The sequence below is a fragment of the Pleurodeles waltl genome, chromosome 1_2 (assembly GCF_031143425.1).
Source record: "Pleurodeles waltl isolate 20211129_DDA chromosome 1_2, aPleWal1.hap1.20221129, whole genome shotgun sequence".
NCBI lineage: Eukaryota > Metazoa > Chordata > Amphibia > Caudata > Salamandridae > Pleurodeles > Pleurodeles waltl.
The window spans coordinates 884580283-884607754 of record NC_090437.1 but is presented as its reverse complement, the minus strand read 5'-3'; the positions used below and the strand labels follow the sequence as shown (position 1 = coordinate 884607754).

General features: G+C 46.0%; 1 protein-coding gene across 3 annotated transcripts in view; it reads left to right on the top strand.

Annotated features, from left to right (window-relative positions):
* Positions 1-27472, top strand: part of CASP3 (caspase 3) — a 154572-nt gene that overhangs the window by 2276 nt on the left and 124824 nt on the right. Inside the window, exon 1 of one of the 3 annotated variants that reach the window (XM_069199500.1) lies at positions 6850-6870. The exons of the other annotated variants lie outside the window; for them this stretch is intronic. The gene's annotated coding sequence lies outside the window, so the exon portion shown is untranslated. Of the gene's footprint in view, positions 1-6849; positions 6871-27472 lie in introns of those variants that run through there. 3 annotated transcript variants of the gene reach the window in all.

Genomic DNA, 27472 nt, shown 5'->3' with positions numbered 1-27472 from the left:
CAAACCCCTCCAGACGGCCCATTCCCGCAAAGAAGAAAACAATCTGTAGTTTTGTTGGAACATATTGGCCGCAGTTTTATTGAGGGATTATTTACAGCATGTCAGCCCTTCTTTTATGAGGGCCATAAATCATTCTTACGTGTTGTTGTAAAGGGCAATAAATTCATTATACCTTTGATACATTTGTCATAATCGCTTTCTTTAACAACTTTCTATTCAGACGATAATTATCTATTACATGCTGCTTGCACTTTGTTTTCAATCACTCTCCCGCGTTGTCCGTCATTTATCGCTAGGAGTGTACTCGTATTTTCGTTTAGGCTTAGCTCGCTACCTTGTTTTGGTCCTTGTGTCCCGCTCTCCAGTGGACCCGGGCTGCGAGTGCCGTGTTACCGAGTACCTCCCCTGACTGTCTTACCCTGCCGTGAGGCATCCCAAGGTAAGTAGCCTTGCCCCCCCGCTGCGCTGGGTGTGGCCTTTGTATTTCTTTTTTCCTTTCTTTCCGCCACGCCGCACTTTGGGTTACCGCTCAAGGGCGGCTCCCCCGTTGATTGCTTTAGTTGCAACCGGCGAGCCGTAAAGCTGCCCACAGGTTGTCCCAAAATACTTCTGTCCCCTGCCTGGATAGGTGTATCCCGTCTGTTGCAAAGTACTCTGGTCTTTGAAGGTTGATTAGACCGTGTCTGACACTCTCCCAGCCGTTTTGGATGCAATATTTCTTGGCTGCGACATTCAGTTTCTTCCGTGATCTGTCCAGGGCGCCCGTTGATACGGCCCCCCTCCATTGCTGTCTGGGGATGATTTCTGACCAGATCAATGTGGTACCCCCCAAGCGTCTGGCTGCTGCTGTGAGATTTGACCTCATGGCTTCCAACAGGCCTTTCCTCCCTAGTTGAGCCAATTCGTTCCCCCCCCAAGTGGATTATCAGTACGTCTGGTGTGTGGTGTTGGGAGGCCAAGAGCTCGTTCATTCTGTTCATGAAGTGTTCCCACTTCATGCCTGGGAAACCAAACCATTTTATGATTGTCCATCGTGGAAGTTGCCTGCCTGTGCTGGCTGCTGATTCCCACCAAGTTTTTGTTCTGCGGATGAAGGAGTGACCAACCACCCATGCCGTTCTATGCGTACCTGTGGGTGTAAATGGAGATTGTGGGGTGACTGTTGCAGTATCTTAGGGGTAGTTGTCTCCTTGTTGTACCCTAATGTAACTTTTGTAGGCATTGGAGCGCCACCTACCGACTGCTTTGATGCCCTTTTCTGACATGCCGTGGCGGGCTGCTGTGGTGGCAGCCCCTATACGAAAAGAGTGGGTGCCAAAATTATTGGCGTGAAGCCCTGCCTTGGCCAATGCCCTTCTGAGTATTGATTTGAATTGGAACAGGCTCAGGCACTCCCCATTTTCGTGTGTTAGGAGTGAGCCTTGCGTTCCGGGGGTGAGCTGTAGTAGCTCCCGGGTGTTGCACACTGGGCATACCTCCTGGTCGTCGATGCAATTTAGCTCTATTGTTGCCCCTTTTCCAAGCTGGTCTGTTTTGGACTTTCTGAGTATGATTGCCATTTGGCTTGGGCCTATGTGTACGTCGTTTCGTTGGATTCCTGCATTCTTGTGGCCTGTTTTTGCCGGGGCCACTAGCTCGCTTATCCTGAATGCCCCGAAGAAAGCCAGTGAGAAAGCCGTCTTGAAGAGTCTATGCTCGAATTTATTGCGGCATATGGCCCCTAGGGTTCCTACCAGTCGTCTCAGTGTACTGAAATCTATGGGGTGCCTTTTGTCCACCGCTGGCCCTTCCAGCCTGCGCCAACCCTTCATCGCCGTTTTTATGTAGTGGGAGCTCGTTGGGTCCCTGCCCGTTGCCAGCTTACCGACGTGTGCTACCGCCGTTAGGTGGGCTTGTGCCCATGATTTTGTTTTCTTTTCTAAGAATGCCCATTGAATAAAGCGTTCTACTGCTTTTTGTGACTCTTCGTGGTGAAGCCAGGACTTTAGGCCTGTCACTGCTAGCACTCTGGCTGCGTGCGTTGTGTAGCGCTTGTCCGTTTTTGGTGCTAAAGCGTGGGCAATTAAGACTGCTAAGTCCCCTCTACCAGCCCCCATAGGCTGTGTGGAAATGGGGTCATCTCTTCCTCTGCCTCTGGGGCCAGGCTCCTGAATTTTTCCATCTGGAAACTAGAGAGGGCATCTGCTTTAGAGTTTGCTGAGCCCTGCACATGTCTGGCTCTTAGTTCTAAATTGCCTTCCAGCTTCCTGAACACCATGTATCTTAATAACCGTAAAATTGCTGCGCATTTGGCGGTCCCTTTGTTGATGGCGTATACTACCGCCTGGTTGTCTGACCATAGTGTGAGCTTCATGTTTCTCAGCTGCTCCTGCCAGATTGTTAGGGACACCGCGATGGGGAATAGCTCCAAGAGTGTGATGTTCTTGTTCAGACCCCGTGCTGCCCAAGATTCTGGCCATTTTGCGGCACACCACCTGTCTTTCAATATTGCCCCGAAGCCTGTGCTGCCTGCCGCGTCTATGTATAGTTCTATTTGTCTGGCCGTCAACCACCCTTCCCTCCATATGAGGGTCCCATTGAAATCTGCTAAAAATGTCTGCCATGTCCGTAGGTCTTGTTTGGCCCCAGATGGAAGTCTTACGTGGTGGTGCTTTCTGCTCAGCCCTCTGGTCAGCTGGGAGAGTCTCCTGGAAAATACTCTGCCAGCAGGGATCACTCTGGCGGCGAAATTTAGCTTGCCTATGAGCTCTTGGAGCTCTCCCACGGTGGCTTTTTGTTTCCCCAGTAACCCATTTATGTCGGTCTGTAAGTCTTTAACTTTGTCCGGCGGCATGCTGGATGTACCTGCTTTTGAATCTAATTCAATTCCCAGGAATACTAGCCTAGTGGTTGGCCCTGTGGTTTTGTCTGCCGCCAATGGCACGCCCAGTGATGAGGCTAGGGATTGAAATGTGTCCAGTAACTCTTGGCATTCAGACCCATTGGGTTTGCCTATAAATAGGAAGTCATCAAGGTAGTGCAGTTTGCCGCCCCTGGGGTGTTGCTTGTGTAATGCCCATTCTAAGAGGGTGCTGAATTTCTCAAAGTACGCGCAAGATATGGAACAGCCCATGGGCATGGCTTTGTCAAAGTAAGTTTTGCCCTCAAAACTGAAACCTAACAGGTGGTAGCTCTCAGGGTGTACCGGGAGGAGCCTAAAGGCTGCTTCGATGTCTGCTTTAGCCATTAATGCGCCCCGCCCCGACGCGCGCAGTAAATCCACTGCATCATCTACTGATGCATATCCTACCGCGCAGTGGGCCTGATCTATGCCATCGTTTACTGACCCGCCTTCTGGGTAAGAGAGGTGGTGGATGAGCCTGAACTTGCCTGCCTCTTTTTTGGGGACTATTCCTAGGGGGGATATTATCAGTTTTTGTGGAGCGGAGTGGAGGGGGCCCTCTACTCTTCCTAGCTGTATTTCTTTTTTATTTTTTTCTCTCACAACTCCTGGGTATTCACTTGCTGAGCGTAGGTTCTTTGGTTTTGTATTACGTGATATCGGCGTGGACGGTATCTTGAAACCTCGCTCGAACCCCTCACATATTAACTTTGCGTCTTGTTGGTTATTGTACTCGTTGGCCAGCAGTCTTAACCTGACCGTGTTTATAGGGGATGCCGCTAATTCTACATCTCTCCCTAGCCAGGTTATGTGGTTGGTGTGTTTATTTCTTCTTGTCTTTCTCTCGCTTGAGGCTGCCACCGCCCCCTCTTTTACAATCTGATGCGGGGTGGCCTCCCCCACATGCTGAGCATACATGTCTAAATTTACATGCCGCGCCCCACGTGCACTCGTCTTTTTCGAATTTGTAGCAAATTGCTGACACCGTTCTCCCAGCTGGGGTCCCTTTCCACTGTGTGTATGGCTGTCTTTTTTGGTAGGGCTTGCCTTTTTCGTGCCTGTTTTTCTGGAAGCTCCCGCGAAAGGGCTGCTCGCCTTTGTTGGCCCAGTTCCTAGCTTCCCTTGCTACCATCATTTTATGCATGTACCCGGCTACATCCTCATCGTCCCATTCCATGTCTGGGTGACCTTGCATTTTTAACCTGAACCCTTTGTCATATTCTAGCCAGGCTTCCCCAGAGAATTGCCTCTGAGCTTCGTGTATCTTTGATTCGTAAAGCCACAGGTCCCTTGCGCAATGAGGGAACTTCTCCACTATTATACACGCCATGATCCTAAAGGCATCAAGCCAGTTGTCAAAGTTCCTTTCCTTTCTAACTCGGGTGCGCTCTCTCCTTTCCTCCTCCTTTTTGTCAACTGTGGTTAGGTCTAGACCTTCTACCTGAATCTCAAGGAGGGTGAAAATGTCTGTGAACTCTCTGCGCCATATCCTCTCCTTTACTGCTAGCAGGATACGGCCTGCTAGCCCAGGGGCCCTTGCCACCATGTAGGGTTTACCTAGGGTCCCCCGTTTGTATGCCTCGGGAGCCTGCCCGTCTGCTGTTGTGTGGCGCCGCCTGCGCGCCGCTTCCCTTGGCCCTGTGCCCCAGGCTTGCGTAGGACGGATCGGGGATCTTGGGGGGGCTGGCTCCTCCCCCCCGCTGTCTGGTGATATGCTTCTCTCAGGTGTTGTGTCTGCCCTGACTGCCCGGGTTTTTTTTGATATGCTTCTCTCAGGTGTTGTCTGCCCTGACTGCCCGGGTTTTTTTTCCCTTTTCCCTTCTGGGGGGGGGGGAGCCTTCCCTTAGTTCTGTGTCCCTAGGTATGTCGCCTACTTGCCCCCCCCCCTGGCTTCACAAATAATAGCGGCGCCATCGATTTCAGACATTCTTTCACAATTATGCTAATTTGCTCACCATTTGATGTCTTCGCTTTCTTGCTTGGCCCCGGGGTTGCTGCTTCCACGCGTTCGCCTGTTTCTTTCTTGTCCCCTCTCTCCGCTCCCCTGCTCGTATTTCTCTGTCGCTTCTTTGTTTCCGGGGGTGTTACTTCGCTTCCTGCTGGATTGGTCGCGCTGCAGTCCCCCTGCACTTCTTGCGTTTCCTTTTCGCTTGATCCTGCTCCTCTTATTTGCTTCAGGATCCAGTCCTTGCTGTGTGTGGTTGCCGCCTCCCTGGCCGCTTGATCTCCATGGTGCTTTGGTTGGTGCTGCTTTCCGCCCCACTGGGCTGATACTGCACACACTTGGTCAATGCACGGGTCGCGTCGCCCCCAAATGGGGGCTGTCCCCGGTGATGCCCGTGTGGTGTACTGCCGCTGGGTCACGTCGCCTCTCCGGCTGTACCCTGTTGCAGTTCTCCTGGTGTGCAATTGGCTGGTTTACTCCAGTTCGGTTTGCTGCTGTCTCTGCCCATGCACCAGTTTCTCTCCCTCCTTTGCCTGTGTTCAGTTTTTGTAGTTTAGTGGGGTTGTGATCTCTCTGTCTCTGAAAACAGCTGGGCCGGGTCTGTATAGATTTTCTTCTCTCTTACTTTTTTTTATTTTTTTATTTTTTGCGTGGCTCGGTGCGTGTCCCTTCCTCTAATACTGCTCCCTGGCACGTGTAGGCTGTTTTTCAATCACTCTCCCGCTGTGCCGAGCCGTGTCTCCCACGGCCCCGCCCCTTTGTGGGTGTGGCTCCCGTTTGGCCCGATCGGCCTGCGGATGCGGCCGGAATGAAAGTCAGGCCGCGCTTTGCTTCCTCGCGGCCCGTAGGAAGGTAAGTTCGTGTACTTACAGGGCTCCGCGGCCGCGTGCTACCGCCCGTCTTCGCGCCCTCTATCCCGTTGCTCCTGTGCGTGCGCGTGCACTTTCGGGGCTCCGCGGCCGCGTGCTACCGCCCGTCTTCGCGCCCTCTAACCCGTTGGCCGGGCTGCGTTTTTCCTTCTCCGCGGCCCGGAAAAGGTAAGGAGTTGTTTCCGGCAACTGGGGGGTGGCGGTCGTGTTCCTCTTCCGGTTCCTATGCTGCCGCTCTGCGTGCCCCGCTGGCGGGTGGCCGCTGCAGCGTTTTGAAGCTGTGCCCGCTGTAGTTGAGTCCCGGGGCGAGGGTCGCGTCGCTCCGATGAGCGGTCCCCTCGTTGATTTCCTGCGTGTGCTCGTCGCTGGAGGATGCAGGTAGGGTTGGCTGTCTGCTGCGAAGCTGTGCACGGTGTAGTTGAGTCCGGGGCGAGGGTCGCGTCGCTCCGATGAGCGGTCCCCTCGTTGGTTTCCTGCGTGTGCTCGTCGCTGAAGGATGCAGGTAGGGTTGGCTGTCTGCTGCGAAGCTGTGCACGGTGTAGCTGAGTCCCGGGGCGAGGGTCACGTCGCTCCGATGAGCGGTCCCCTCGTTGGTTTCCTGCGTGTGCTTGTCGCTGGAGGATGCAGGTAGGGTTGGCTGTCTGCTGTAAAGCTGTCCCCGGTGTAGCTGAGTCCCGGGGCGAGGGTCGCGTCGCTCCGATGAGCGGTCCCCTCGTTGTGTCGTTGTGTCTTCCTCCACCTGGCTGCCCGGTCACCTGCACTTGACTGGGGTGCCGGGCAGCCCCCTTTTTAAGTGGATTTGTGGCCCCCCGGGGGTGACCCCCTCTCCTTGTTCAGGTTCAAAAATTGCGCCCCCTCCTCATTGGCTGATTACTCCTCGCTGTACCCCTCTCCCATCCGGTTCCGCCCGACGTTGCCCCTACGATGGGGCCGGAAACGGGGGTGGGGGGGGAGGAGGGGGCTTCCGCCCTCTCCTTAGTCCTTTGTTTGGTGCGCCCAAAATTGGCGCAATACTTTTGCTCAGGGCCGCGGTGGGGTTTCCGCTCCGGCCACTCTGAGCTCCCGGTGGTCGCGGGCCTTTGCCCCAGTAAGGTGCACGGCAGAAGCGCTTGTATGGACATTAACTGCCGTTGTCCCGTAAGCGGCTTTGTGCTGCGTTAGACCTGACGGGACAGGTATGCTTTCGTTTTCGTCCCGCATGTTTTGTGGTTTGTGAGAGCTGTCGTTTTTCCAGTCTTGAGCACAGTAATTCTAGTTTTTTGTTTTATTTAGTCTACATGGTATTTGTGCTGCCCCCTCGGTCGAAGACCACTCGCAAGAGTCAAATTATCTTCTAGTTCTCTTGGTACATGAGACAAGGTTACTTTTTTTTTAAACTCTAGATTGTTTTAAACTCTTAGCCAGATTAGAGTGTCTACTATATTCTACCTTTCTCCCAAAGATGACTGGCTTGTCTTCTGGTTCAGACAGGACCATTCGAGCTTTACTGTTTCCATGAGAAACAGATTCAGGGATGATTTGTATAAGGCTGGGTCCAAACTGTGGTGGCATGGCGGGCGAAAAATAATGGATTGGGATGTTTACCAAGCGATTGCCTGTGGCTCAGATTAATTCAAGCACCCCATCCATCACCTTGTTGCAGTTGATGTCCTAAGTGTGAAGAGTATGACACAGAAGTTTGTCCTGTACTCACAGTACCACTGTAATAAAGCAATGCCTGGTTTATGAGCCCGTCACTAGGGTAAAACTGGTCCTAGGTTGCTTCTATTTCTGTTCCGGGAGGACCTGGCTTAGCAGTTCGGGCTAGACTGTTCCCGTGAGGAGCAGGGTATAGGCTGGATTGCATATGTTGCAATCTGAGGTGGCATGGTACGTCAAGAATGATGGCGGTTAATTCAGGTGTTCAATACATCACCATATTGTTGCAGTTGATGCTTTAAGTGTGATGGGTCTGCACGGGCATGATTTATCCCTACACTTGCACTTATTAAATATAATTGTAAGAGACTGGAATGGACTTGAAGGTTTATGAGGCCAGCAACAAAGTGATCTGTAAACAGGCTATTAACACTTATACAGCGATTCATACAGCTCAAGCTGATTATTTCACTAATCAAATAGGGGCTTCCTCAAATAAGCCCAGAGAGATTTTCAAAATTGTAAACTCATTTCTAGCTCCTAAAGCCTGTTTTCTTGCCATTTCTCATTCTTGCCATCTCTTTGGAGGACTCTGAACTAGCAATCTTGAAGTGCAGTTCATGTTATTCTCTGGATCCCTGTTCCTCAGCCATTTTAGCCAAGGGAAGACATATTATCAATCCTTATATTAATGTCCTGCTGAACAATTCTCTCTGTCAGGCGCAGGTCCCCAGGTCTTGGAAACATGCATACGTACTTTCTCTTTAAAAAAAAAAAAAAAAAAGCCACCTGCAGATCCTGAAGTTCTTGTTAATTATACACCCATGTGCCTGCTCCCGGCCTTTTCTAAAATATCGGAAAGACAAGTGAACCTTGAACTAACTCAGGTCCTTGAAGGCCACAATCTGCTTCCTGACCCATAATCTGGTTTCAGAGCATGCTACAGTACTGAAAAAGCGCTTTTGGAGGTCTCTGAATTTGTAAAAGTGAGTTTGTGTCAGGCAGCTGTTGTGGTCCTACTGGACCTGTCTGCAACTCTTGATACAGTCTCTTACCTGATACTGCTTCAACATCTTGCTCACTGTGTGCATTAGGGGCCTTGTATTACAATGGATCCTGCCATACCTCTCTGATCGCTCTCAGTCTCCTCCTTGCTTCTTTTCTGTCTTCCGCCAACCCCCTTCCTTTTGGTATTCCTCAGGGGTCTGCCCTCAGCAACCACGCTTTCTAATGTTTATATGATCCCCTGGGCTGATATCCAACCTCTGGGGTTCAAGGCGGTGTCTTCCGCTGACGACACACACAGCTTCTGTTAGTTTTTTCTAACTGTAATCTTCAACATTCTTTCAAATCTTGTCTATTGTGGATAGCAGATTCGATGAAGGCAAGCGTTCTGAAGCTTGATGTGGCTAAAACTTTAGGTCATTCTCTCCTGTTGTTCCTCCTCCTCATGGTCCTGTGTCTGGTGACCTTGGGAATTGGGCACTCCCCCATGCGCCAGTGTTGCAGGCCAGAAGAGTGGGAGTTAAAAAAAAAAAAAAAAAAATATGACAATTACCTTTCTTTTTCCCTACAGGTAAAGCCAGTTTCTGGCACATGCTTTGCAACCTTGAAAAGTTTTTTTTCTTTTATTTAAAATCCTGAGCGTGGTTGTGGTTCCTGAATGCAGTAGGAAAATGTTCACACATGCCCTAATAACCTCACGCCTCGGTTATGGCAATATTCTCTATCCTGGCCTTCCTGAGTACCTTCTGCAGCTTGTTCAGAACACTACAACTCTCCTGCTCCAGAATATTCCCAAATGGGACACTATTTCTTCACACATTAGGGCGCTACATTGTCCCCCTGTCCATGAGTGTCTCTTTTAAATGTCTACTGCTTGGGCCTTTTACAACAAGGGCCCGCATATCTTAGAAGGTGAATCCATCATTACTGTTCTTCTAGAACCTTGAGATCATGCAACCAGTTGCTGCTCAAGCTTCCCCTTATCCGGCGAGCCTGTATGAGTGGCTGCTCCTTCTCCTGCTTGTCCCCCAAAATGTGGAATACTCTTCCTTTGGTCATTTGGGCCTCCCTTCATGAATACTCTTTTTAAAAAAAAAATTAAAAAAAAGGCAGACAAAATGTTTTTTTCAATCAGGTTAAACTACTTCCTGGGCTATGGTGCAGCAGCACTGGGACGTCTTTGACAGCTGTGCACTGTAGTAACTAAATCAGTCATAGTTCTGTGGTACAGCTACTCCACCTTTGAAAGCTCAAATTCACTTCAAAATGACATTAAAACTTCATGCCTTGACCTCCCAATCTATTTGAAAAATAAATTATACTCTGCCAGATGTTTCAGAGACACTAGAAGTAAATCTTACTTAATACTGGAAATCATGAAAAAGGTCCATATACAGTGAATCAGTCCATTTGTGTTGCGCGCCTACAATCTGGAAGTATTCAGACTCGGCACCAATATGCTGTTTTCCAGAAGGATGTAACACACATATTCAGAGAATACTTTTAAAACTTAACCTTGCTTTGCTATCTTCCAGTTAATAGAAGTCTCTGTAGGAAAGTGCCTCTTTTGACATGGTTAGTCCCCCACTTTTTGCCTGGTATTTGATGTGGTTCTAAAAATTGTTAGTGCCTAGGGCCCCTGCTAACCAGGTTCCCTGGGCCAGATCCCTTTCCAAAACTGGTGTGATCCAGTGGCACAATTGACAACGCCTTTAGCTGCCACTATAAGTCCTAGTAAATGGCACTTGGGTATCCTTGGCATAGAGTACTAAGGGTAGGCCCCTGAGGGCAGCAGCACAGATTGTGCCAACTTCAGGGACCATGCAACCAAGTGCACCCAGCCCTGCCATTGCAGGCCGAGTGTCCTGGTGCAATCCTAAAATGCAAAACTGACATGGCACACAGCCTGTGTGACCTGTCCACTCCACACTGCATGCAATATAGATAAGTCATCCCTCTGGCAGGGTTCACTTTACTACATATGTAGACATAGATGCATGAGCAATATGCCCCTACTGTGTCCTTGCCAACCCTGGGGCGTTTTAAGTGAACAGAGCTGCCATTTTACGTGCATGTACTGGACACTGGTTAGTACGAGTTTCACATGGCCACTCTGAACCCTGAGTTGTTTGATATCAAACAACTCAAAATAATAAATTCAAACTTGTATAAGTATTGGATTTATTACAAAATGTACTCAGGGTCCACCTTAGAGTGACCCCTTCAAAAGCTAACTAACCTTGGCATGGCTGCTGGCCGATCACAACCAGCCTGCCATCACCAGACAAGATGTTGGGACCATGGGGTGAGAGTCTCTGCTCTGTGGGTTCAGAAAACAAAGCCTTTCTTGGGCAGAGGTGTTACACCTCCTCTCCCAGGAATGTGCACAGCCCTGCCTGCGAGCTTCAAAGGGCTTGCCGCCCTTGAAACTCGACCCACAGCCCTGCTGCTAGCAGCAGATGGCCGCCCCTGTTGCAAACCCCCACTTTTGGCAGGAGCAACAGCAGGAAATTGCACAAAGGACAAGAGTGACCACACCAGCCTGCACCACCCCTAAAGTGTTCCATGTGAGGTGACCCCTCCATTTCATTTTCCTCCATCTTGCATGGTAGGAAAATAACCAGTCAGGGATAGGGAGGTGACCTCTGCCCACAGGAAGTGGTTACATAGTGGGTGTAGCCACCCTAAGATAGATGACCCATTGGTCACTACTAGAAACTCCCCTGACTGCTCATTATATGCAGTATTTAGTAGGCACTCCTAGAACTGCAGATCAAATTACAAGGACACAAGAAGGCCAGCAACAAAGAATACCCAAGGCTCAAAAGCTGCAAGCCTGCTGCACAAAGAAAAAAGCGCCAAACCCTGCCTGCTGCACCCCGGGCTCGACAGTCCCTGCTGAAGGGTTACATGGACATCAAACAGACTCTACAAAACCCAGAGGACCTCCACCCTTCTGAAAATCGTTAAAGATCTCACTCCATAGAGAAGGCATTACTCCCTGAAACAAAGACCAGTGAAGTCCATTTCACTGACCGGCCGCTGCAAGGAGCCGGACCAAATTTCACCCGACGGACCCGGAGGACAAACCCTGCAAGTGTGCCAAGCTTGGTGGCGCTGCGACCTCCAGTGGCTGAATCGTGCAAAAGCCAGGGTTACTTGCTTCCTGCTTCCAAGGGCACCTTTGCGCACAGCTCTTGGTTGACATATCTACGCTGCACATAGCCTCCCTGGGCCCTGCACCAGAGAACCAGCTTGGCTTTAAGGCTCTCCCACCCCTTGCGACCTTTACACTCCAAGGGGACCCAACGGACTCACCTTGCAGTTCACCTGTGCATTGCTTTTCCATGTAGTCCCCTGCAGTGGTCATCCACCAGATCCAAAGACTTTCAGCAGCTGCTCCTGCCAAAATTGGGAACTGCCCAAACCTCTTCAGCTGGTCCACAGGACCTCTTGAATACCTCAACCTAAAAACAAAAGTAGACCCTGGTAAATGCATTGCCTGATTTTATATGCATTTTTAAAGTTTTCTCCTATTGATTCCTATGGTGCGTAATTACGCAAAAAGCAAGACTTTTTCTAAACTTTGAAAAATCATAACTTGAAAAGTACTTACCTGATTCTGTTGATCTTGGTCTTAAAAATCTTTTATTTTTGTAAATTGGTATTGAGTTATTCCTTTGAGTGTGTGTCCACCTTTATTGATACTGTGAGTACAGCAAATGCTTTGCACTTCTCCAAGATTGGCCTAACTGCTTAACCAAGCTACCATAAAAATTAGAGCATTAGATGGTCTAGTTTTTACCTCTGTAAACCAATGTGGGGTTGCTTGGACTCTCTGCACAGTGCACATCATTTTTGTACACTATATAGAGAGCCAGCCTCCTACAGTCTCCACAGACATTTTTTTTTTTTCTTCTTCGAACATTAAGACACATCATCTTAGACTGAATATAACATTTAATCTCTTTTGCCTCTTTCATTTGCCTTCTTTCAGCTTTCTTAAGTTGCATGTTACTGTTTGTTACAGTTTGCCTTTTATTTTTTACAGTTTATTGTGAAGTGCTATGTTGCCTTTGTGGTTGAGTCCACGTTAAACAAATATCTCATTTAAATAAACAAATCACATAGTCCTAAAACGGGTCACGTTTCCACTTCAGCATCATAGTACCTCAGTTTGGCATACATTTTCAGGAGTGTAGAATTCCTATAGCCCGGCGCCCAGGACATTGTTTTGGGTCAAGGACAACACTTTTTTATGTTTATTCTGTCCTTGTGGCAAGTAGACCCAGGGCCCTGCAGCACAAACCATTTGGCTGCAAGTTTACAGTACTACATTAGGGATCAGGGAAGGTAATGGTAGTGTCCATATGTTAATGATGTTCAAACTTGTATTTATGGTTCATTAATGCAAAGTATTTATTACTAGGGTGAGCACTGTAAGGAAATATTGTAAGTTTGGTCTGCACTGCTGACAGTGGTACCAGTATAAAAATGTGTACCCACATTCACAAAGTTTAACCATATGAGGCTATGCAGCTTGGTGGGGATCCTGTTGATCGATTGCCTGAGCTTGGCCTCTGCTGGGAAGTAGAAGGCTTTAAATATGTGGGTATATGGGTGGCCCATGCGGAGGACACATATAGATGCTTCAATGAAGATAGTTATGACTAACCTCAAAGGGTCCGTGGCATTTTGGAGTTTGCAGTCCCTGTCTGTGATGGGTAGGGCGGCTGTGGTAAAGATGGTTTTTCTCCCACGTTGCCTTTATCTGTTTCAGAATGTCATGTTTCGGTCCGTTCCCCCTTTTTTCGGAAGGTAGACAGTCTGCTTATCTCCCCGGTCTGGACCAGACATTATAGTAGGGTGGCTTTGTTGGTTCTTAAACGTGATATGGAAGATGGTGGTCTTGCCCTGCCTGATGTGCGACACTACTATTATGCAGTCAATTTACAACATGCTGTGCGATGGCTGGCAGTATCAGACAACTGGGAGAAGAGGTTGTTCCTAGGTATGTTGGGTGGTGATACATTGGTGCAATCATTGATGAGGGGAGGGCAATCCACTGAGAAAATTCCCTATTTAGTGAGGCAGACTGCAGCAATCTGGGAGACATTCGTAGGTTAAGTGTTGGGTAGGGCACCATTCGACAGAGAGCAGCGCGTTTGGGACCTTGCCCCGTTCAGGGCTATCGATACGGAAATGTCTATGGATTGTTGGAGGGCCGGGGCTGTCAGATTGGCGGGAGTCTGTATCCCAGGGAGATGTTCCTTGAGTTTCCAGAGGCTCAGGAAACTTTGACCATTTTCAAGTTCTTTCCTTTAACCACACTTTCCCAACCCTGAAAGAAGTTTTACTTCTGCCCTTGTGAGGAGTACATTTCCAACCTTTCTCTGTATGGGAAAAGATTACAGAAGAACTGGTGAAACCCCCTCAGACATACAAGTTAGTAGGTTTTCACAGACTCAAAAGGGCATTATAACCCTAGAACTATTGCCTACCCCATCTCCGGCCTCGGAATGTAGACCTGCTGAAAGGTGCCAAAATAAAGGTATTGCTAGTGATCAAACCCTGAAATAGTATGAGCCCTGGCATAATTAGAGAGGCTATTATCAGAGCTCCTATATAAAGAGATTGCTGCCATAATGTGTTATCACACTACATGGCACCAAAGGGAAAAGTGGACTTTTTTTTTTTTTTTTTTTTTACAGGACAAGTAGATTTATGAAGCAGCATGTCCCATGGACAAGCAGATAATTTATACAATTACGCACCCCTGATTTGCCCTGTTAATATAGAGTGCCCCAGTTGGATACACATTTCATGTCAGTAGCTTAATGCCACAGTTGATTAGAATCTTACCACTACCATTCCTCAATTGTATGCAGTGCTCAAATTAGGCTTATTTTATTCTTTAGGGTTCATATTTCCCCCAGTAAGGTGCTCATTTCTATGCCAATATCGCATTGGCTTAGGTATGTGTTGCCTTATCAGTATTACATTACCGCAGTTATCCATTAGCAATAATTGCATTTCTATTAATCTCCTGGAGCTCGTTGGTCTACACATCTGCAAGTAATCCCACCCAGTAGGAGCAAAAGCAAAGTAACTAATGCAGTAAGCAACATACCTTTAATTCTGCCTTCTATGATTCAGAAAAACAGGTTTACATTTTATTTTACTACTGACCACTAAGAGTTTCGATCTGGGAGATTAAAAAAAAAAACACAAGCACTAAACTTCAAAACAACTTATGTAAGTACACATTAAAGGCGATGCGTGTAGACATGCGTTTTGAGGAGCAAATAATTAATAAACAGCATATAAATAGCTGCAATTCTGAGCTGTTCGTATCCTTATGTTTCTTAATATGCTGAAGTATTGTTCCCTGCTTCTCCATGATCTGTGTCCCCTTCTTTTGTGCAGTGCTCCCCCTCGCTGCATTGCCACTGACTGGCGGAAGTAGCAGGTGATAAAGCACGAGTAAACTGTCCGTAGTACGGACTCCACATCCTTCTGTGTATGCAGTTGGTACCAGACAACGGCACTTTGTAAGACACTAGAGTAGAATTGTGAGATGCAGTTCCTCCTCATTCCCCGGAAACTGAGGACCGATGCAAAGTTCCTGTCAGTGCCTAATGGATATCCATGGAGTTTTCCTTCATAGCTCCCTGCATCAGCTGCACCACACACCCTCTTCCTAGACTATGGAAGACATTTTCCGTCTGGGTCCTCTCCCACCCTGGCGCGCGAGTTCGCGCTTGCAAACCTTTGAGCCGTCTGATCAGATGGTGGTGTAGACAGCTTTTCCATTGACGTGACAATATACATTTTCCATGCACATCCTTTTAGAATGAAAAAACCCAAGTGGTGGGACTACTACAAAAGCAAGAAAGTGGATACGTTTATCAGTTTAAATAATGCTCTTCTGTATTGTATACTGTTTTATTGTTTTTCATTCTCATCCAGGCGCACCACAAGTTACTAATTCGTTCCTGTCCCTGAATTTCTTTTACTGTTTTCTGCTATAAAGGCGCATTAGAAGCAACCAGTCAGAATTCCGTTACCCTCGCTTCACACCGTGCAACGCTCCTATCAGGCTGTCTTACTTCTAGCTTTAACCATCTGTTATTTCATTGCCACTTAGTGATTGTTTTTTCTCGCAGCAATCCCTATTGTAAAGTAACACCACCTCACGTCCGATATAAAAAACTACCACTGCTTACTGTGATCGTTACAGAATCATTCAAACTAAAACCAGGAGGGAAAGCTGATCATAGGACTGTTATGAACGTGATCCTTTAACACTAAGATGTTAGTACAGGAAGCAAATCATTAGTTAAGGTAAGTACAAAGTCCAAATGTTTGTGAGCCTCGGAAAGCAGTGCAGCGTCGAGTGAAGAACTGGCTGTTTTACCACTTCTTGTCAGTTGGCATCCGGCAGTGCTACATGACAGCTTTGTGTGTGTGTGTGTTTTTTTATTTTATTTTTTTAAACAAGGTCTGGTATGTTTAGTGGTGCGAGAAATCACTTACTGCACGGTCTTCACTATTTCTGCACCAACAAAACAGAAAATATACGTATAATTACGATTATTGGTTTAAAAAAATAAAATCAAAATTGGACATCGGACAGTCATATCTGAAGATGTAGATGAGGTCTTGCCAACAATAATGCTGCACTCGAACTTCGTTGTCTAATTCCCTGTGCGTGACTTGACTCTCACCAACTTTGTTGCTCCCCATTGTAAAATAAGGCATGTGTGTTACAATATATGTGCCTGCTGCTTGAGTGCCTCTCAAATTTTGTGTTTTTGGTATCCCAGTGGGGTCCTTGAGTGAATCTGATTGTTTTCGTTTTTTTGTTTTTTGTTTTTCTTACTAAGGTTCAAAACTGTGTAATATCTTCTCATTTTCTCTCCCAGATTGCCTCATTTCTCGCATTTGCATCCTTAATGGCATCTAAAGAGGGCTCTGTGCCCTGGCACTGATCACTCACTAAAGATGCAGAACTATGCATCCTGTCTTCCCTTAGGGCTGCAGTGAAATACATGCACCACCTTAGCACAGCTGAATAAACCAAAAACACCTTATTCAAATTTGGTGGGAACGCATTTGAACCTCAAGGTCCACATCTATTGAGATTCCTCAGCCACATTGTATGCTGTGGAAATTATTACCAGAAGAGACTACCTCATTTGTGCCATACTTTCCACCCCTCGGACCCTGTCTATTTCCTTTTTATGTGTTAGTGCCCCGATGCAGCAGAAAAGCAGTGTAAGCATCATAAAAAATGTACTGAACCATTTCTCTTTTGGTTTCTTGACTTTCTTTTTTATTACTTTGCACAGTTATATATGCTGTTTTTTGCTGTTATGATTTCTACTCTCATACATTAGTTTTGGATGAGAGGGATGTGAGATTGTGTTCAGTATACATTTTTATAACCATTTTCTTTACTAATGTATTTCTCACAATATGTCACAAGCTCTTTCGCATGCTGAAGAGTACAGATGACTTGGAGTTAGGGCTGTCACATAAGAGCATTCCAGCCAGTCCCTCTTGGAAGTAAGCAGACGGGGATCTGCATTAGAGATCACCAGTATAAACCAGCGTCGTTCTTAGTTGTGTAAAAGCACTTTAGCACTGATCTGCCCTCGTCGGTACGTCACGTGGGCTAGTCGGGTCATAATCCACCCACGGACCAACTAAGCCTCCAGTGCACCCCCATATTTACACGTGGGCCTGCGTACAGAGGGACCAATCAGTGGTGTTTCGTATCCCCAAAATTACATATTACAACAGCGACTCCCGGTAAGCTTGGCTTCTTATCCTGTTCACGGCAAGGACAAGTCCTAAACCTAAAGGCACGTTATTGCCGTGCGGTTCTTGACAGCCTTGAATAGCGCGCTTCAGACGCGAACGCTTTTTAGCCCCAGAGGAAACGATTTCCTTGGAAGGCCGCAGACGAGCCTCACCTGCCAAAACGCGGAAGAAGAGCGGCCGTAAAAGCGGTCCAGCCGGCTGCGCAGCTTGGCGATCACTATGCAACCGTGCAAGGTGGTGTCGTGTTTCTCGCAGTTTCGTTTTCACTGCTTCTGGGCACAGTACCTGATGGGTGGGCCCTGTTTATTTGTTTAATGTTGTATTTTCGATGCCATTATTTCTGTACCTAAATGGTATGCTACAGCTATAAAAGTTGAATGAACTTAAACGCTTTTTACCGGTTGTTTTGAGTGATGAGCACCTTTGACAGCTTTAGCTTTTCAGAATGTTGGTTGACTCATCTAGGTGGGCCATTGAAAAAACTACTGACTGCAGAGGGTAGGGCGCCCTCTCTAGATCTGAATAGTGCAGTACAACGGAAGTGGACATAAATAAGACGTTTTTCAAAGTAGATTTATTGATTTTAGTTGTAATTTTTAAATAGTGTGAATAAGCCCCAAAAGGATAGCCAAGCGCTTTACATAGTGGAGCCTGCATATATTTGAAAGTGGTGGGGCGAATATTTTGACCCATTCACAGACACTGAGAAACCAGCAACCCAAAGCTTTGAATGGTGTTTTGTTATAGACAGAGTTTATGGTGGTTGGGTCATAATTGAGAGCGCTCTGAAGTTGAGGCTGAAGGCAGCACGGATTTCTCACATGCCTGTGAGTAAAAAAAAGAGTATTAAAAAAAAAAAAAATAGTGTACTTATCTATTTCTCTAAGTTCCTGCCTGCTTCTGTGAGGGCACTCTGAGTTGCTGAGCGTCCCCTCTGTCTCCTCCTCCAAGTGGCGACATCCTGGTCTCTCCTGGGCCCCTGCTGCACCCAAAAACCTCTACCGCGACCCTTGCAGCTAGCAAGGCTTGTTTGCGGTCTTTCTACGTGGGAACACCTCTGCAAGCATCATCGCGACGTGGGACATCCGTCTTCCAAAGCAGAAGTTCCTAGTCCTCTTCTTTCTTGCAGAATTCTAAGCTTCTTCCAACCGGTGGCAGCTTCCTTGCACCTTCAGCTGGGGTTTCCTGGGCTCCTGACCCCCCCCCCCTCGACATTGTCGCGACTATTGGACTTGGTCCCCTTGTCTTACAGGTACTCAGGTCTGGAAATCCATTGTCAGTGCACTGCTGGTGTGTGCTCTTCCTGCAGAATCCCCCTATCGCAACTTCTGTGCCCTCTGGGAGTAGTAGGTGCACTTTACTCCTACTTTTCAGGGTCTTGGGGTGGGGTGTTTTTCTAACCCTCACTGTTTTCTTACTGTCCCAGCGACCCTCTACAAGCTCACATAGGTCTGGGGTCCATTTGTGGTTCGCATTCCACTTTTGGAGTATATGGTTTGTGTTGCCCCTATACCTATGTGCTCCTATTGTGATTCTACACTGTTTGCATTACTTTTCTTGCTATTACTTATCTAATTTTGGTTTTGTACTTATAACTTGTGTACATATATTACCTTCTTACTGAGGGTACTCACTGAGATACTTTTGGCATATTGTCATAAAAATAAAGTACCTTTATTTTTTGTATATCTGTGTATTGTGTTTTCTTATGATATTGTGCATAGGATATAAGTGGTATAGTAGGAGCTTTGCATGTCTCCTAGTTCAGCCTAAGCTGCTTTGCCATAGCTACCTTCTATCAGTCTAAGCTGCTAGAAACACCTCTTCTACACTAATAAGGGATAACTGGACCTGGCACAAGGTGTAAGTACCTCTGGTACCCACTACAAGCCAGGCCAGCCTCCTACACAGTGTGACTTGTGTTTCATGTTAAGTAGCCAGAGCTACTGATATAGATATTGAAAGTATGTTCCCTCACACCCATCACTTGGAGCCTACCATCTGCAGGTTTTTTACCGTTGACAGAAGTAATACTTTCCTTAAAATTACTTTTCATAAACAAATAAGATTTATATTGTCCAGAAAGTTCCCTGCCTGTTCTATTAAATTACAATTCCTGCCTATATCAATTGCCTTGGCCATAACAAATATGCTATGACACTCTTCCTGAGGTACAGTGTTTGCAACCATCCCCCTTTTTGGCACTTTTATAGCCACCCCCTGTTTAGGGAGTTCTTGAGTGGCACTCCCTTGCAAATTATGCCATAGGTGAGGTGACTTCCTATGTAGCCTACATGGAGATGCAACCCTGCTTCTTGTGTGTTGCTAAAGGTTTTGGGGTCAATATGTGGAATTAAGAGTCCTTTTGTAACGTTATTTAACTTTTTGCTTTGTATAGGTCTGTCCTTTTTATGCCTTAAAACGATGTCCTCAAGAAGTGGGCACTGTACATATTAGTTGGCAACAGTAGTGTAATTCATGAGGTTGAGTCCTCCTATCCCAGCTTTGAGCTGTTGTGAAACTAGCTCCTTGTTTAATAGCTTTTATACATTGGTTGCAGCATGACTTTAGTCCAGAGTGGGAATTCTTTAACAGTGAGTCAGTTACAGGAAATGCTGTGCCTCTGGTTAGGGCTCTACGGCTCCTGGACCCCCTGGATAATAATAGTGTTCAGTGGTCTGAGATGTGGTTCTACCCATGTAGTATAAATGCGAAAGCCTTGGCTGAAGCGGTTAAAATTGTGAAGATTGACCCTCCATAGTATAAGCTATTAAAGTTATTTGTGTTAGAAAAAAGCTAACATTCAACCCCCTTGGACAGATCCCGCAGGGCTCTCTTGCCTTGCTCAGGAGAAAGTGGTTAAACCTTACGCAAGGAAAGGATGATGCAAGCTGCTAGGAGCTATGAGAGGCCGGCTTTGTCTCATGTGGATTGTTGACATCAGTGGTCGGACAGGGCTAGGATCCCTGGTAAGAAGGCTGGCTTGTTTGTCTGCTGCAAGGACAACTTCTGAACAGGGACCAGATTTTAGATTCATCTATGCCAGCCATACTCTAGTAGTGACCCACCATGTAGCACCACTTATTTATTATCAGGAGTCCAACGAAACTGCATTCCATACCACTTCCTCTTCAACCCCATCGCTGCCCTGTATGGCAGAGATGGCCAAAGGCCAGGCGCTCCATGTAGACGCTTACCACTGGTGGCTCCATCCAGCCTAGTGCTGGTCAGTCCAGCTCTCATCACTGAATGTTGCATCCTTTATTCCTATGAGGTCCTGATCCCAAGCTATGCCCCCACGAGCAGTCATTCTCCCAGTGCTTAATTTGTAAATAAAAACGTGCTGGTGCCCAGAGCTCTCCTGTTAAACACGCGGCTGCTGCATTTAAATGTGCGAGCACGGAATCTCATAATCCTGAAACCATCTTGGCCCCTTCAATTCATTTGAAGTCACTCCCTGCCCCTTCAGCTGACTCTTGCAGCTTTTTACTTTCTCCCATTGTGACGTTCTTTCTTTTTTCCATCCTCCGTCTTTCCCTTATATGTCTTTTGCTCGCAGTAAATGCTTGAGGCAGAAGAACGAGCGCCGGCCCTCAAAAATAAGTGCCGGTGCCCAGCACCGGAAACAACAAGGACAAATTAAGTACTGCATTCTCCGCTTCTCTTGGGTGTGGGAAGTATATTCCCAAAGCCCAGCGCCACACACCTGCCCTGCTTGGCTGCTCTTGTCCGTCTGTCTTGGAGTCGCTGTAGCCACGGGTCCTTGTACAGGGCCCCTCCTGTTTAATGCCCATTGCAGATTTTACCCATTCATGGTCGCCCGTTATTTGATTAATCAACAGCGAGAAAGACACCTGCTGACATGATTGTTTTCTTTTAATCTCACTTTCCAGTTGCCTCGTCCTTTCTAATAAATGCAGCCCGCTGTTGACCCCTCGCGCGGCGCTTCATGACATCCGAGGCATGTTGGCTTTGGTTCAGTTCGGGTAGCAGGGGTTTCCCCTCGGCCTGTCCCTAAAAACAGCAAATGAATGCTGTAAGTGCAACGTGCAGCGTGCTTAGCAGATAGTTTACTGTGCTGGATAACGGCCAAGTGAGTTTCGTTTGCTTCTGCTTGTATTTCTAGTGAACCAGGGTATTTCAGAGTACAGTATATATATATTTTTTTTTAAAGTGAAACTGCAAGTATTTGCCTTGCAGCGTGTTCCCAATTCATTTACATGCACTTTGCTCTTAATTCTAATTCAAGACAGGGCGGCTGCCAGTGAAACTTCTTTCGCTTTACGGCTCATAAATAGGAGCCAACAATTGTGTTTCATCTTACAGTTAGTAACTACAGATAAATATTTTTTTTCCCCATAGCCAAGCCATAGCATTAATAGCAGATACAGTTTGAGAATACAAGGTACGAATTGCTTTCCTTAAAAATAAAAAATGTGTTTTTACCCCAGAGACTAAAAACTTGCAAATGGGGTGGGTGCCTTATGAGGAAAAACTGACCTTTATAACATTGTTCTGGAAAGAGATCAATCTCTGTAATATTTATTTTTTAATTACTTTTTAGCCAGTCCAGAAATCAGAGGCAAATTAAACAAATATTGAATGCAGTGATCATCAAGTCAGTAAGCAGCTGTTTAATGTACGGTTTTTTGACACAACGTCTGCATAGACTACCCATCGGATGGTATTGTTTAAAGAAGCCCAGAGGAAGAGTTAAAGATGGTCTGAAGGTTATATCATGCCCTTTGGTATCCTGAATGCGAGTAGGTTGTCATCAATTTTGAAATCTTAAGGCAGATTGTTTTAGAGACTAGAAGCCATACATGAGATGTCTTGGTTTAGTGTTTTGGTTTTTCTTACTTTCAGGATTTCTAGCATCAGCTGTGGATTTGCTTCTGCTTCTTCTCTTTCCTCCTAGGATCAGGAGTTGCTCTTTCTTTGTAGGGGCCTGAATGTAGGTGGCAGACCTTGCAAGGGGGGTGCATGTCAGATTGAAGCCAGTTCTGGCATCAGTGAGTCAGTGGAATTGTTTCACAATGGGGTGATTTGTGTGATGTGTTAGTGCCTTTGACAAGCTGGGCAGGTGCATGAAGTGTGCTATAGATACAAGTGATTGTACAGTACGTCATTCCTGTAGGGAAGAAAGCTTGGACTCTACTGTGTGATGCAGGGAGTTCAGTAGGAATATCTTACCCAGGTGCTCTTTTTCCTGTTTTCTGGAGGATCTCCATAATTGCCGGGTAGGCACCTCGGGAGGTAGCAGGAACCGGCCCTGAGAGGGTGGCGGTCCCAAGGCCTTCATGATTTCTGGGCATCGCCATACATGCCTGCTGAATTGGCAAAGACATCCAGGGGTGTCACAAACCGAAGGGATACTCCTTTTGAGTACCTCTCCTTGAGAGACCAAATCCTCCCTTCCATCTGCTTTTGTTTTCTTCAGTTCACGTCTAAAGCTCCTCATCAGCATTCTTCACATTTCCTCGCAGGCTTCCCACTCCTTCAGTCCAACATAGCCATCCAGGGGTGTCACAAACCGAAGGGATACTCCTTTTGAGTACCTCTCCTTGAAGAGACAAAATCCTCCCTTCCAATTGCTTTTGTTTTCTTCAACTCAGGTCTAAAGCGCCTCATAAGCCTTCTTCACATTTCCTAGAAGGCCTCCCACTCCTTCAGTCCAACATAGAAGTCCTCTTCTATAATCCTGTGGTGTGGCTCTAATAGAGAGGTCTTAAAACTTTTGCTCTGAGCCTCCCTCAGCAACATGCTTTTAAGTCATACACCACTTCCAAAGTTTTATTGCAAGATTTGCGGGTGGGAGGCGCAGGAGGAACAGGGCTGATCTCAGGGAGTGGAGCATAGCAGATTCTTTCTGGGACACTTTTTCTATAGCACATAAGCATATTAAATGTGAGACTTATACAAAAGTCAATTAATCAGGCAAAAATAGAAACAAGCCAAAAACAAGTCTCCCCATAATAGGGATGACATGAGCACCTCATACTCGGTCCCAATGCAGCTGTACCTGGTGCAGTAATTACATCAGATGTCCTGAGTAGCAGGCTGTCTCCTGTGCCTTTTTCCCTCACCCGACCTGATCATTTTTTGAATCTTGAAACTGGCTCTGTGTCACTTAAAAAAATAAAATAAAGCTTCTAATTGTAGCGCCTCCTTTGTGCCGCCAAGGTTCCCCTGCCCCATGCACCTTGTGTAAAGGAAGACAGTCGTAACTTATTTAGTGCCCCCCCCCCCCAAAAATGCCCTTGAACCCCAGTGCCACTGCCCTTGCTTAACTAATGATAGCTACTACCTCGTGATGTGGGCTGTCTGCCCTTTGTTAAAAGGATTGGCCCCCATCTTGTCCTATGCACTCCCCATCATCTGAGTCCAAGCTAAGGTATCTCCTCTGCTTCTGTTTCCCTTTCCTTGTGTCATTGCTTTGGGATGCAAAGCAACACTGGCACACCTAAGGTGCACCGAGCCCTAATGCAAGCAAGAAAGAATAGTAACACAGCCATAAATGGGGTTTAGCTAGCCCCTCACTCCATTGCGCCCCAGTGCCATTGCACCTTCAGCACCAATGATACCTACAGCCCTGTCTCCTCTGCCGACTCTGAGTCACTCACAGGGCTAAGGCCAAAAGCATGCTGTCTGCCCCTTTGCGTAAAAATAAATAAAAGCCTCACCCTCTGCCCCTTTTTCTTGAGCACTGTTTCTTCCACCGAAACGGTGATCTGGGCCTTAGTGCTAGTAAGAAAAGTTTCCGTTTTGGCAGTTAAAGCCGTAAGTGGGCTGCAGTTGCCCATCAGACTCTGAGCCACAGTACCACCACATAATAGTAATAGCCATTAAAACAAATAGCCCCCAAACCTCCCCCTTCCTCAGGGTATCTCCCTGAGGAAGCTCTGGCCACATGCAAATGAACTCCCTCATAGTGCCCCATACTCTGGGCTATCTCTTTGTCAGTATCCACAGATCTCGCTCCTTTCCTCTTCATCCTGGGCCATTACTTTGAGGTCAAGATGTGTAGACTATCAGGGCTATGCATCTGAATGAGACCATGGTGGTCTCCTCCCTGCCACTTCCGCTTCTCACCCTCTACTTAAAATGGGTGGGACCCAGGGGAACCAATGTGTCCCTGCTTTTTTAATTTTATTAAAACAGTTCTCATACGTCTTGTTTGAAAAAAGAACAAAAACCAACAGTACCCAGATGGTTAATAAAGACCTTGAGGTGCCTCTGACTGAAAATGATGAGGATGTTTTGTCCCCTGTGTTGTGAAATCGAAAGAGGGACAGTGATGCTGGAACAATTTTTTTGAGTGCGAGTGCTGGACAATAATGTTGCCTCACGAAGGCACAGAGGGTAGTTGACAGTGTTTCTTTTAAAATACAAAATGCTCCCAGAAGAAAAAACATTTGAACACCCTCTTTACTTGTCCTTCTTATATAAAGTCTTTCAAGTTTTATGAGGGCGCTGCAGGAGCTCCTGGTCCCCTAGTTCCAATGCCACTGGGAAGATAGAAAGCTAAAGAAACGAGCCTTGTCACAACAGTACCTGCCACCTAAAAGAAATGAATATGTGTGCAATTGGTTAATCACCAACCACAAAGGCTGCCTGAGAGCCTGTACAGAATTCAATTGATGGAGTCATTTGAAGCTCCCTGTTGACAAAGGTTCCTTCTTCTGGAAATAAGGTAAGGGGGTTATCAGCTGAGTTCTGCAATGCATCTCTTTTACGAACACACAAAATGCACTAGGTACAATCTGACAAGGCTTCCTAAAATATACACTTGGAAAGCAATTGCTTTATCTTAAACACTGAATCATCTTGTAACAGCCTATCCTACACTAGGTAAAATACACTTTAAAAAATGCCTTGCATAGTAACATTGTTTTCGGTCACAGACTGGGACTTCGTAGCCCTGTAAATACACAATACTCTATTCCTCACTGAACCAACCAGGCTTCAGTTCTGCAGCTCTCTAGTGACACATACAGAAATTTGCACTGATCGCATTAAAGAATTTACATTTCATAATGTGAAAGTTGGATTTCGCATCCATTAGATTAACTAGCATTTTATTTTTCATTCAAGGGCTCTATGTTCTTTGTTGAACAGTAACCTGAAGGTGAATGAACAACAAGTCTGTTCTTTTTAGCCATGTCTTTTGTAGACTGGATCTGAACAGTAGCCTGTAAGGCAGGTTCATTTGCAAGAGTTTTTGTTTTTCACTTATTGATATGATTTAGTGTTTTACAGTATCTGTGTATAATTGAAAACAAATCTTTGGTTCAATTCAACTTTTATTTTTTTTCTTGCCTGAGTGAAAATTGTGCCTCTGTCATTGTGGAGTGCTTTTGCAGTCGTGTTGTGGAGGAGTCGAAGAAGAATGATTTGTCTAACATTAAAGCATTGTCTCCCGTTTACAGCCCCTTGAAAGCCGCTCCAGCAGAAATCTATCATCCACCCCTTCAGGAGCCTAGAGGTCACCCACTGGCTAAACATTACGTCAGTGGGACCTCCCCTCCAAGACCTCAGTTGTGCACTCTGGTGCCCTGTTCACAGAGGACAGAACACCTACTTAATCTTAAAGATCTGTAATTTTTTTCATCATCCTCAACTAGCCATATTCTGTTTGATATTAGTGAATGGTCTTAACCCCACCACCCCAAACAAATCTATGGTTTTGGTAATTGCAGTTGTCCCTCAGTCAAATGCCATTCACTTGACACTGTTGATAGCGCGCCTCGTCCTTAGTAAGTAAACTTACAAGGGGACGCGTATAGGCCGATGAACCTTTTGAATCGCATGGAGTATCCTTGCTATGTAGTAATCGATGATCTTCAATAATCAATGTATGAATCAATAAGCAAAACACTAATCATCAATAGTTAACGTCAACATTTAAGGAATAACCACAACTCAATATACGTTTTAGCAAATTTATTTCCTTACTAGTTACAATACTAATCTATATGGTAATTTCAAACTTTATTCAATCAGCTCAGAATTAATTAATCAGTGACCACCAATAACATAATCTAATCAGAACTTGAGAAACATATGCTCTAATGCTTCAGCATAAGACAACAAAGATGAATATAACATTAATAGCAGAGTTTAGCAATCAGTTTGTCAATCATTTGTCACTGTCCGCGTCACACGAAGGTACCTTACCTAACCCGGATTAGCATTAGCATGTGCGACTTCATGCGAAAACAATTTAGGACATGAGTTTTGAAAAACATCTTATCTAAGAGAAAAACTATTTAAACAGCATAGTTGGTACCTAGAAAGAAAAGGCACAAAAAGTCAATCAGTCACATTGTCATGGCTACATATCCACGGTATGGAGCAGCAACAAAGTCAGTCTTCGTCTTCAGGTCATCAATCGATCAGCATCGCATCAGGCTCTCAAGAGCATGAGCCCAATGACAGAATCTTGCATCAATTTCGGTAAAGTCTCTCCCTGATCATCTGCCTCGAACGTCTCCCCAACAGTTCTGAAGTTCTTCCCCCGGTGTCATGACATTATTTTTGAAAGTTACCATCCTATCCCCCAAAACCTAATTGGTCAATTAGTCACCATATTTGACGCTAGCCACTGTCTATTTTGTCCCTCTCAGGTTGTCGATTGGTTCACTGTACGATGTCCTCATCAACTGGCTCATCAGGTATCGAAAATGTTGCATATTCTTCTCCAGTCAGTGTCTCTTTTGTTCCAGTCCTGGGAAAGTACATCTCATCTGGTTTTCACCAGGTTTGATACAAATTTGATTCCCCCATCTCCTGTCCATCGGTTCATTTGCAGAATATTCTAGCTAAGCAGATTTTATTAACATAAGTGGTCAGGGTCAGTTCAACGCATCAGCTTTTCTACATCGCACGATTATTAGCTTCTGCATGAGGCCTGGTAAAACTAGGCCACAACTTCGGCTAAGTTAACTCTACAATATAATGCAAAACATACTTTATACATCTCAATATGACATATTACTACAATTTTATTACGCATTTTCAATATTTCATGCATTTTTATCATTTTAGTATAATTCATGTGAGTTGGCAGCCACTCTTCGTGGGCACATTTTTAAACGTGCACATTAATTTCTCTATGGTTAATTATTTCTATAATTTTCTGGTTAATCAAAACGCATAACACTCATTAATATTTCTAATTAACAAATATGCTTCAACACTGTTTATTTTACCTTGTTTGGCTTAGCGAGGGTATCCTTCTGGCACTCCTTTCTCTATTAGATTGAGTTATCACAGTCTGCTGGGACCGAACACACACTTAGAATATTG